This window comes from Macrobrachium rosenbergii, chromosome 14 (genome assembly GCF_040412425.1).
Source record: "Macrobrachium rosenbergii isolate ZJJX-2024 chromosome 14, ASM4041242v1, whole genome shotgun sequence".
Taxonomy (NCBI): Eukaryota; Metazoa; Arthropoda; class Malacostraca; order Decapoda; family Palaemonidae; genus Macrobrachium; species Macrobrachium rosenbergii.
This window is the reverse complement of record NC_089754.1, coordinates 38,647,404-38,660,640: the sequence shown is the minus strand read 5'-3', so window position 1 is coordinate 38,660,640 and position 13,237 is coordinate 38,647,404. Positions and strand designations below refer to the sequence as shown.

The following is a 13,237-nucleotide window of genomic DNA, read 5'->3' as shown; positions in this document are numbered from 1 at the left end:
AAAGAATACTGTGGGGGTAAGACATCACTAGCACCAAAGAGCCCTGAAACGGAACTGGTTCTGCCCATAGACTTAGTAACTAAATAAACTCTACAAATTTATCATACCTAAATTCGGTATACATACGACTTACTGTCTGGATTAAGTATACCTTAGTTTTACCAGACCACTGAGCTGATTAACAGCTCTCCTAGTCTTATTTTACGTGAAAAGACCTATACTTATAGCGAGAAATGAATTTCTATCACCAGGTGGGGTGGGGTAATACATCACTGGCACCGAAGGGGGTGGGGGTGAGAAGGGGGTGACATGTAAAATTAACCCAAAATTACTTATATTAGTGTCTATTCCATGGTTTTCGAGGTCGTTGAGATGTACAGTCACACTCCCGATGCCCTTTAAGTCCAAGTTCAGCCCCGATAGGAAATGGGGGCGGGGGTGAGAAGGGGTGAAAAATAAAATGTCAAAAATGACAGATACTAGTCCATAGTTTTCGAGGTCACTGAGATGAATAGTGACACTCCCAATGCTCTCTAAGTCCAAGTTCAGCCCCGATAGGAAGGTGGGGGGGGGATGAAAATTAAAATGTCAAAAATGTTGGGCAATGTAACTGAAGCAACTATCTTAACAGGGAGGAGAGAGAGAGAGAGTGTAGAGGGGGTGTTAGGGAGGAGAGAGAGAGAGAGAGAGAGAGAGAGAGAGAGAGAGAGAGAGAGAGAGAGAGAGAGAGAGAGAGAGAGAGAGAGAGGGAGAAACTTGACCCATTCTTCAACATCTTTCACCAGTTCATATTTAATTAAGGCTTCACCAAAGGACGTGTGCTGCGTCTTTACAACTCAAGTGTATTCCACATACATTATATTTGCATTCCTTTTCAATGAACATATATTTGTGTGCATGAATGTGCGTTTGTAAATGCACTCCTGGAGACTTAAAGATTTAATTGATGTTATCTTAGTTTTTAAGCAACGTTCAATTAACCATTACATTATATCGTCGATTACATCGAGAAGAGAGAATTTATATGCAAGAAAAATCTTTCCTATATCATACACCTTGATCAATTTGTTCTTTTTCAATTATATTTAAAAACTGAACAGAGAAATTTTAGTTTTATTAATGGTTACTTGATATTTTCTCTTCGTTTTGTGTTCCTCTTTTTCCTCATATGTTCACTGATGTTGTTTATGCAAACTGGCGTCACAGGCACTAAGGTCTTTTACATAATTCCGGGCAGTTGAGAGTCAATTGTCTCTATAATTGTTCCGTACGAGTATTTCCGCATTTGATTAATAATAATAATAATAATAATAATAATAATAATAATAATAATAATAATAATAATAATAATAATAATAATAATAAATCTACCTCTTAAGATGGCAATGACGAATATTTCTGCATTTTGAATAATAGTGATAATATTAGTAAGGAATTCATTCCTCGTTCGTCACGGCCACTGTCGACAACAACTGCCCCAACCCGTCGAACGACACCTTTTCGACATCTCTGATCGACATAGCGGTCTTCGCTCCCGTCTGCCACCTGCGCCAACGCGATGACAGCGATCAAACGCAGAGTTTAGGTGCAATTGCATGACCGCAGTGCCGTATGCACTGGACTGTAGTGCCGTAATTATTCGGATAATAACTGCCGAAGAATTTATGATTTTAGAATTTTTTTTATATCTTATAATGATGTCTCCTCATTTGTTCTGTCTTGAGTAGTTCAGTTTTATGATGTCTTCCTTTCTATTTTCTGTCATTTATTTGTAATTTTATGGCGTGCCCGTGTTCATAATTATTTTTGTCATGTTATTACAAGGCGTCTGCTTGCTTTTATTATTTTCTCAAGAGATATATCCTTGATTTTCATATTTTCTTAAGAAGTGTCTCGCTGGTTTTAACATTTCTTTATGAAGTGCTTCCTTGTTTTTAACATTTCCTTACGCGATGTCTCCGTGTTTTGAAAAATTATTTACAATTTTCTAACTCCTTTTAGCATGATGTTGTTTCAGGTTTAAATGGTGATGGAGGAAGTTGTCAAGATTTATCACTTATTCACTGTTAACGTGTGATTTCCAAAACGAGGAAGCTAGCTTTTCACAATAAAGCAATTATCATAATTTCCATAGCTTAAATTATACTTCTGCAGTCAACATACTCATGCACACATTTTTTACGCGCACACACACACACACACACACACACACACACATATATATATATATATATATATATATATATATATATATATATATATATATATATATATATATATATATATATATATATATATATATAATAATAATAATAATAATAATAATAATAATAATAATAATAATAATAATAATAATAATAATAATCTTCCTTTGGCCTACGCCGCTCTACGAGCGAAAAGTAACTACAGTTACAGAGAAGAGCTAAAATCTATTTTTTTAAAAGAATGAAAGAAAACCACACACTGTTGTGGTACGTGGGTCATGAAGCAATTTGATTTTTTCTCAAGCCACGTTGCGGTATAAGACAGTGTATCTGTGCATTACAATGTCTTGTCATTGAAAATTTCACGATTTTCTTCACATTTATTCTATTTTCGTCCTAAAAGTCGCACCGACAATTCGACAGATCTTTGGACATTTGTTTTTAATCAAGTCATGTCAAAAAAAAATTTTTCACAGAAAATGGTAATTTGTTGTTTATTCAATATATGTTATTTTCAGGAATTAATTCTATTTTCAGCTCGGCAGTAAGATTTAGTATCAACCCAAAACTTAACAGAAAATTTATATATAAATATAAATATATATATATATATATATATATATATATATATATATATATATATATATATATATATATATATATACATATACAGTATCTATATATAACATTTCAAATTAACTGAAAACAAGACACTACTAATAAACTCGTTAATCGCTGAAGTTACGCACACAGCAGACCAACCCCCAACAACATTAAAGCCCTTCTCACGCATTGAAATCCTTTTAACAACCTCCTCCAAACAACAACACAACAACAGGTTGTTGTCGGGCCTGCCAGAACCTAATGACTATCATTCCCAGCTATTTGTGCGGCGCACACACGGTATATACACCTCATGCATACCCATCTCCCCTCAGCAATACTTAAATAACATGAAGCGAATTTTTTGGACCCTCTCGAGTGTTTGACCTGGCATGACCCCCAGAGGCCTTAGCTTTTTTTTTTTTTCGTCTTTTCCTTCTTGTTTGGTTCGGCACAGAGTCAGAGCAGGATGGGTAGGGGTTCGTGTTAATTGCCAGTCGCCTAGCGTGGGAATTTGCGATTGGGAACTGTTGACGAAGCGTTGTTTACAGTGCTGTCTTTGGGTCTGGGTGAGATCGTTGATAAAACAACCAACAACAACAACAACAACAACAACAATAATAATAATAATAATAATAATAATAATAATAGTAATAATAAAAGTGTGACGAAAAGAGAGGCAGCTCGTCCTAAAACACAGGCCCCTGAACATGAAAAATAGGATATTTTAGAGCTCACCTTCAATTAAATACGTGCATCATTAAATACACACACACAAAAATGGCATCTCAGTCAAAAAAATTAACCTGGCCTAATTTCGATCCTTAGAGCCAACAAAAAAACACAAATAAAGAGAGAGAGAGAGAGAGAGAGAGAGAGAGAGAGAGAGAGAGAGAGAGAGAGAGAGAGAGAGAGAGAGAGAGAGAGAGAGAGAGAGAGAGAGAGAACTGAAGAATAATGTATAAGCACAGACATTACTATGAAGTAAAGAACGACACCTCAGCCGAAATGACGTAAGCTAGCCTAATTTAGGTCTTGGATCTGTGGCAATGCTGAAACATAAATGCAACTGGGCTGTACGAAGTCATCAAATAATTCAAGAATTTTGCATACTTTTTCTTCCTTTTATGTATTTATAATGTTATTCTACTGAGGCTGGCAACCACTGATCACCAGACATTACGTAAGTCCTCTGGATTCAGTTGATGTACTAAAAGAAAGTTTGTGTCTGCGCACGCAGAATTTAAAACATATTTTGCATGCAATGACACCTTGATCCACACAGATAGAAAAAAAGTATAAAATATCGTCAAAAACCATATTTTGTTACGTGTTACACTCAAAAAAGTATGTTTACTATATGTAACCACAGAGTAAATATGAAAGTGATGGGCAACACAGATATTTAGTAAACGCAGTGTCCTTAGGACTGATCCCACAATTTCATAGATGCTATTATTACTACGAATTCATTCACTGAACGTATCTGGGTTATAAAGAAAAAACTGAGTTCGACTATTTCCATGCCTTTCATTCAATTCATTCATCTCTCAGTCTGAGTGTATGTCTATCTACTTATCTGCAGACAAATACAAACACGTGCGCATATCAGTGAAGAGAGAGAGAGAGAGAGAGAGAGAGAGAGAGAGAGAGAGAGAGAGATACGTTCACTAGGTCAAATGCCCCGTGCCGCGACCCCAGTTTTGGACTAGAGCCAGCCGAGCTCCTCTACCTTCCTCCAGCCCCTCCTACAGTGAGCATTAGAAGCTCCAACATCGCGTCTCGGCGACGTATACCCGAAAGTTTTGCCCCCGACGATCAGAATGGGGTAGGGGGTGGTGGCAGGAGTGGAGGGGTGAGAACGTGAGGGAGGGCACGGGGTATCGAGAAATCTTTACGCCAGAAGAAATGGTCTTCCAGTCGAATGGGGGAGTGACGGAGCAACAGAGAAAAACACATTGAGGTCAGAAGACCAGCGTCTTCCGAGAGAAGTGAAGGAATGAGATACTTGTAATTATGTGTAATTGCTCGCATCGGCGGATCTGAGGAAGATGTAGGGGGAAGGGGGGGAAGTGGAGAGACGGATTATAGAGGAAGAAGAGGTAGATGATGATGATGATGAACTGACAGACACAGACAGTATTTTTGACAGGATGCTCCAGTTCCGAGATAATCATAACATGAATAAATTACTGAGTCATTTGCATAGCAAGTATTTTAATATTTATTCGTGTGAAATATGCATTAATCATATAATAAATATGATCATGCATTGTGTACACACACACGCACGTACTCATACACATACACAAATACACACACAAAAATATATGTATAAATATAAATAAATATATACACTGTATATATACTGTATATGTATATATATATATATATATATATATATATATATATATATATATATATATATATATATATATATATATATATATATATATATATATATATATATATTACAAAATCCTTTTTATCTCTTTTAATCCGGCACCACGACAAATATAGTTCAAGAACGCTTGTAAAAAAAGGCCTATACTTGTTGGTGAAACAGAGAAAGCGGGCCTCGCTGTAAATGCTCTTTCAGTGTCTAAAAAACCGTAACCTAACTCCACTAAGCATTTGCTCCAAGCAAGAGAAAACACTTAAAGGTCCTCCACTTTACTTTGCTCAGAATTTACCCAGTGAACTTCGACAACTTTCTGGAATACGTTTATTGCATTGAAACGATTACTAATCATGCAGTTGCATGAAAGAATAGCAATCAACTAAATCCTTATCATACAAATGTTTTTCGCCATAACTAAGGCCGAAGATGCATGACATCACCTCCATAAAGGATGGTGATAGTTAATAATTCCAATATTCTTATTGTTCTCCTCCCTCTAACTGCACTGACTTTTCAAATATCTCAAACAATAATTGGATGTGCAGCCAGAGAGAGAGAATTGTATGACACATCAATTGCAAGAGAATAAAAAATTAAAGATACTTTCTCTTACAATGAAACGGTTAATGAAGACAATGGAATTAACATTTCTTTGTACAGAAGACTGCTTAGCAAGAAAGCGAAACGACAAAGAAATTAAATGAGAGAGAGAGAGAGAGAGAGAGAGAGAGAGAGAGAGAGAGAGAGAGAGAGAGAGAGAGTTATCATGAAAAGATCAATGAAACAAAGACGGTCGAGATGTGGGTGGGACCAAAACACCTTCCAACGCTCCCCCACCCCACCCCTTTACACAACCCTCCCCCTCTTCAAGGTTCCATTATTGAATGGAATTGGGCCAAATCTCGATGTTAGATTTTTGAAACGCCTGATGAGCACACTCTCGCTTCTGGAGCTGTTCAGTCAATCAAGTGTTTAGTCATTTGATTAAAGTTCTATATTGATATCTTATGGTTACATTTGAATCGCAATTACTTTAGTTTTATGCTTTTGTTGCTATATATCCTTGTTGAATTATCTTTTTTTCTCATTTCTTCACTCTCATAAATGACCATCCCATTCTGTGTGGAAGGCTCCTTCCACACAGATGTTTACACATCCTGAAAACTAATTAACGTGCACAGGTAAACCCGATTGATATCGCCCCTTTCAAAAGCCATAATTCAACGGCTACTTTCATTCACCACGAATTCTCCACCCGGGGATCCATTCCCCGACACATCATCTAATCACATACACGGATCCATTCCCCAACAAATCTCCTAATCACACACACACGACCCCTCAGCTCCCAACATCAACTATGCTAATGCGAGGAATTAGCATAACCAGGAACGTCCAGAAAGAGACAGAGAGAGAGAGAGGCAGTAAATCAAAAGATGGTTATGTATGAGCGTATGGGCTATTAAATTTTGACCTCCTTTTTACCTAACAAAACTTCTCTCTTTTTTTGTTGCTGTTGTTGTGTGTGTGTGTGTGTGTGTGTGTGTGTGTGTGTGTGTGCTTTCACGCGTGCGCAAGAGCGTTGCGAGACGAAGTTGGTGGTGGTGGTGGTGGAGAGAATTTTAGTGTTACCGATTTTTCTTCCTGCCTTAAATTGCTTTCGAATGAAACCGGTTTGAAGTAAAGTAGTTTCCTCTCCGACGAAAAAAAAATTGTAGCCTGGGAGAGCGTGACACTTAAAACGGCATTGTTTTAAGAAACAATGGACGGTCCTTTTCTGCTCTTAAGAGTCTTGTGATTCAGAAATGCCTTTTTGCGGTTATGAGTAATTAAAATGGGCGATCAGCTATGAATAATGATTCAATAGTTTTATGGACTTGTTTCTGCACGACAAACATATTTTGATATAAAGTCCAAGGAGGATAGTGAACTGTTTAAAAGAATATAAAATGTATATATAAAATATATATATATATATATATATATATATATATATATATATATATATATATATATATATGTATATATATATATGTATATATATATATGTGTGTATATATATAATGTATGTATGTGTATATATCTATATATATATATATATATATATATATATATATATATATATATATATTTTTTTTAAATATATTTATATATATATATATATATATATATATATATATATATATATATATATATATATAATGCTTAAATATACATGCAAGACCTTTTGATTATTTTCAAGATTGGGAAAAATTTCTATAAACACCGCATGACAAAAAAAAAAATTACAATCAAGCATGAAACATTTCAATGGAAACCTTTAACGAAAACCGTTAACGTAAACAAAATAAAGAAAAGAAAACAAAAGAAATAAACGACCAAAAGCGGACCAACAACAGAATTCTCCCTCTCTCTCTCCGGGAGATTCATAACACCGAGTCCTCCATGAATGGAAGGAGGAGGCGGAGATGACTTGTTTGTCGTGGCCTTGCAATGCATGGCAGAGCTCCCACTGGCTATAACAGAAGGTGACTGCTGCCGCTGCTCTGCCGCTGCTCTGCTGATGCTCTGCAGGGCTGGCGCGAGCCGTAACCGTTAGATGTCCTTGGCCATGGCCCCCTCTCTCGGACGCCGGGGTCACAAGGACGCTGAATGCGGGATGTGCCATTCGACCTCCACGATACACGTTATGTTGTCGTTTTTCATCGTCCTTGATTGCGCTTAGAATTGTTTCTTTTTTTCTCTCTCAGTTTTATAGGACTTTAGCTCTCTTTTTGCCTTATCCATTTCGTTTATTGTTGTTTAATCTTTTCACGTTTACTTCTTGATTTTAAACACATGCACGCACACACGTGCGCGCACGCACATAAACAATTAAATATGTGTGTATATATATGTATGTGTATGTGCGTATATATACATACATATATATATATATATATATATATATATATATATATATATATATATATATATATATATATATATATATATATATATATAACAAACTTGAAGATATATATATACTAATATGCTTTTCCCGAAGTGTTTTCTTTACAAACAAACTTGAAGAGATCAAATTAAATTGATCACTAATACTGCTTTTTAAACAAAATTTATTGTTTAACAAAGAAATGTTTAAATTAAAAACAACTATTCAATATGTTTTATAATCAATAATAAAAAATATAAACAACCATTCAATGTTATTTTATATATCAATAAAGCATAAACAAAAGTTTGAATTTAACAAAGAAATAAATTTAACAAACAAGTGCATTAATCTCATTTATCATAAAGACAATTTTTGTTCGAATTCCTTTCCGAATACAATAGTAACAGGCAACATTTTATTTCATTTGCAGGTTAGTATTACCTCCTTTGCCCGTGGCTGGGTGGCTGGGTGGCAAGCTTTGGTGCTGTGAGCGGATGTGGTAAGCTTGTTGATGTTATTGTTGTTTTTTTGTTGTCTTTGCTGGAGGTTGGGGGCAAGTAGAGATGATATAGGAATAAGGGGTGGAGGGGGGAGGAGGTCCTATGTTTAAGAATGGGCTATAAGGATGTGGAATAATTGCCTACCATTTACAAGATAAGCCTAAAGGCTCCTTTGCCTTGTGCATTCTGTGTTTGGTATATAAGGGTGCATGGAAAATAATGCGTACGTTTTGCGTGGTTCGTTTGAAGGGGGCTTTTATCATCTCAAAGTATGTATATCTACATATGTGACAGTAAGAAAGAAAATTTGAACTGATATTTAACAACATATATATATACAGATATATATGTATATATATGTTATATATGTGTGCATATATATATATATATATATATATATATATATATATATATATATATATATATATATATATATATATACATACATACATATAAGTACATGCCTGTCTGTGAATACTACCATTTTACCCTTAGGAACCCCTGTGAAAGTGCCATAAACATTCCGAATGTAAACTAGATAGCCGAAGAGGCCTTTACAATTAGCAGAGCGAAAACAGAGAATGATTAAGAAACCAGACATCTCAGAAGCTATTTAATCTGTCTCTCTACGGAAGAGAGACGCTGCGCTAGTCGCAGAATTCTCGTCAGGCATGGATGGTTTTATGACCGTAAAATATTCTCCGGGAAAAAAATGAAGAAAATTCTTGTTGGGAAATAATCGCATACGAACGTGCATTGCGCGTCTCTCTCTCTCTCCCTCTCTCTCTCATTAGCTTCGCATTCTGTAGTTTTGGCTCGCAGACTGCAAGGAACAGGTATGACATTCTCTCTCTCTCTCTCTCTCTAGCTTCGTGTTCCGTAGTTTCGCTCGCAAAGACAGCAAGGAACATGTATTACATCTCTCTCTCTTTCTCTTTTTCATTCGTCTCGTACTACGTAGATTTTGGTCACAAAGTTTAAAAGGAATATGTATTACATTCTCTCTCTCTCTCTCTCTCTCTCTCTCTCTCTCTCTCTCTCTCTCTCTCTCTCTCTCTCTCTCTAATCTTGCAACAGGCAAACGCCACCTCACCAAAATTGAAAAGAAAACATGCTTCTTGTACAGAGTAATATCCAACCTATCCAGATATTACGAATAATGCTCACAAATTGTCTCCGTGCTGAATTCCCGGCCGTCATTATGTCAGTCACAAATATCTGAAATTGCCAAAAGGCGGACGGCTCGCCGACGGCTGACATGTCATGGAATTCGGAGGGCCAAATGATTGCACGCGCTTTGACTGACGTACGTCGACTGATTACCGGCGTGATTTTCTGTGACCTGATAACACAGATTTATATATATATATATATATATATATATATATATATATATATATATATATATATATATATATATATATATATATATGTATATATATATTACGTATATATATACTGTATGTATAATATATATATATATTATATAATTTATGTATATATATACTATATATATATATGTATGTATATATATATATATATATATATATATATATATATATATATATATATATATATATATATATATATATATATATATGAGAGACAGACAGACAGATAAACAGAGACAGAGAGGGTGGGGAGAAGCAGTAAGTTAAAAATTACATTCGGTTCAGAATATATAAATATATACAAACATACGTACATACATACATACATAAATATTTTATATATAATATATATATAAATATATACAATCTTCTCCGAAACGTACAGTACACGCACCAGATAACCTTTAAATTTAACGCATTTATTTCAACACCTGTGAAAGACTGCTCAGTTTCACGCTGTCATGTAAGAAATAATGTTGTAAAATTATATGATCTCCGTCGAATTAAATTTAGGCACGAAAGGGAAGGCCGTGGATTATCTGACCCCACGCTCCGACAACTTTAATTACAGGCAAGAAGCCTCGAGTCTAAAATGATTTCTTATTATTATTATTATTATTATTATTATTATTATTATTATTATTATTATTATTATTATTATTTATACCTTCGTTATCCGTTATCATTTTTACTAAATATGTTGATGTTTTCATGTATTATAACATCATTATCAATACTAATAATAATAATAATAATAATTTTATTATTATTATTATTATTATTATTATTATTATTGTTATTATTACCTTCGTTATCACTGCTGTTATCATCAAGTATGTTAATACTTTCATGTATAGTAATGTCATTGTGAGTGTTGATAATAATAATAGTAATAACTGCGCTACTATAATTATTATCATGATTATTATTACCTTCGTTATCATCACATATGTTAAAGTTTTCACGAGTAATAATAATAATAATAATAATAATAACAATCGGAAGAACCACTAAATCCTCACCCAGATCTTTAACCAGAGGGATCAAATCCTTAAGGAAACGTTTTCCCCGACGTTCCAGGACTGAGGACGTGACCTCTCGATGACCCCTGAACGGTATACCCTTGACTCTGTGGCCTCGTCACCTGATTCTCCTCCCCCTCCTCCTTCTACCCCTCCTTCAGTTGCTGCTTCTGCCGTAGCTCTCCCACCGGAGGTCAGGTCATTCACGGGGTCATTTGTACGGAGATGAGCTCCCCCTACATCGGGTGACTGATTTGTTTTGATTTTCTCTGAAGGTGGATATTCTTCTCTCTCTCTCTCTCTCTCTCTCTCTCTCTCTCTCTCTCTCTCTCTCTCTCTCTCTCTATATATATATATATATATATATATATATATATATATATATATATATATATATATATATATAAATATATATATATATATATATGTATATATATATATATATATATATATATATATATATATATATATATATATATATATATATTGAGAATGAAGCCAAATTGACCTTTTTCCACTAATCTAGATCAAACTACCGGTATTCGCTAAAATATCATGACTTGGTCAAAATCTTACCGCCTACCCTCCCTAAACACTTCGCAGTCGTGGAGAAAAAACGCATGGCAACATTAAACAATTCGAGTGGCCGATTCGCTTGCTCTGGTCACCTAGTTGCGAAAAACGACCTCTTGAAGAAGTATCTCTTTAGCAGACTTGAAATACCTCCGCGCCAATAACAGCTGGTCGTTGATACGTTAACCTAAATCCAGCGAAGGAACGTCGCGTGGAGAATCATTGTTGCGATTTGGGAAAAGAATGAACAATAGAACCTCTTCGGCAGCAGAATAGTTTTCCGGTTCCGCTCGAATCGCACAATGTCACTCGGAAGGGAAAAAAAGAGAAGATATCCAGCTGATAACGATAGTGTGTGCTTCATGTTACTGTAATTATTTTGCGAGAAAAAATTTTTTACGAGAGAACTGGCAGATTTAGCAATATATCAAAAGGGTTTTCGGCAATAAGTACTCATCTTCAAAATTCATCTGTCTGTGTATGTTGAAGAGAGAGAGAGAGAGAGAGAGAGAGAGAGAGAGAGAGAGAGAGAGAGAGAGAGAGAGAGAGAGAGAGAGAGAGAGAGAATTATAAATAAAAAAAGACGTCACAGCAAGAAAAGGTCATCAACGCAGAAGAGAGAGAGAGAGAGAGAGAGAGAGAGAGAGAGAGAATTATATATCAAAAAGGCGTCACAACAGCAAAGGTCTTGAACCCCGGAGAGAGAGAGAGAGAGAGAGAGAGACAGAGAGAGAGAGAGAAACCCTTTACTCACACCGCGTATCAATTACAGCTAATCCAATCAATACAACATGCAAATGTGAGAAGTTGCACCTGCTGACATACAACCACCCCCAAAAAAAAAAAAATCGCGAGGACTTCCAAACCACGCTCAGAAGACACCACCCATTAGCGCTAATTTCTCGATCGTCAAAACTGACAAGTAGCAGAACAAGTAGAGCAGCGGCTGGAAGAAGCTGTAAGAGGATGCGACGCTCATTACCGACTACTTCTTCCTCCTGGAAATATCCTACCCCCACAACCCCTCCCCACGCCCTTGTTATCTTGCCCGGGGCTCTTCTTGGTCAGGATGATGCCAACTACCCATTCATTAAGTACATCCAGGAGAGGAGAGAGGAGGCGCCCTCGGGCACCGGGTCACGGGAACAGCGAGTCCTATAGAGAGTTGTTGGAATGGTAACACAGAGAGAGAGAGAGAGAGAGAGAGAGAGAGAGAGAGAGAGAGAAAGTTACTAGACTTCGAGGGCATTAGTCATTCATTCTTCCATACACACAGCTCAAATGTACATACACACATCCGGACAAGTCGCAGTCTAAATATAGATATACGGTTGTATTCAAGGAAAAGTGAATTAGATTAAAAGGAGTGATTTTAGATATAAAAGCATATCAGTGACTGACTCATCCACATATGCAATATTCAGTACTAAAATAATAATAATAATAATAATAATAATAATAATAATAATAATAATCAATTGATTACATCAACAACAAGAATAAGAATACACTGAAAATAAAAAAAAATCGCCAAGGAAGCTTCAGCAGAGAAAACCAATCGAACTTTATTTACACAAACAACAACACGAACCCCAATCCATTTGGGCC

The 13,237-nt window shown here is 35.7% G+C and overlaps 2 protein-coding genes across 5 annotated transcripts in view; one reads left to right on the top strand and one right to left on the bottom strand.

The window, feature by feature from the left end:
• Positions 1-13,237, bottom strand: part of LOC136845963 (cubilin-like) — a 177,185-nt gene that overhangs the window by 133,361 nt on the left and 30,587 nt on the right. The window lies entirely within an intron of this gene.
• Positions 1-13,237, top strand: part of dyl (dusky-like) — a 60,407-nt gene that overhangs the window by 17,797 nt on the left and 29,373 nt on the right. For 2 of the 4 annotated variants that reach the window (XM_067116506.1, XM_067116505.1), the window contains exon 2: positions 8,574-8,642. The exons of the other annotated variants lie outside the window; for them this stretch is intronic. The gene's annotated coding sequence lies outside the window, so the exon portion shown is untranslated. The remainder of the gene's footprint in view (positions 1-8,573; positions 8,643-13,237) is intronic. 4 annotated transcript variants of the gene reach the window in all.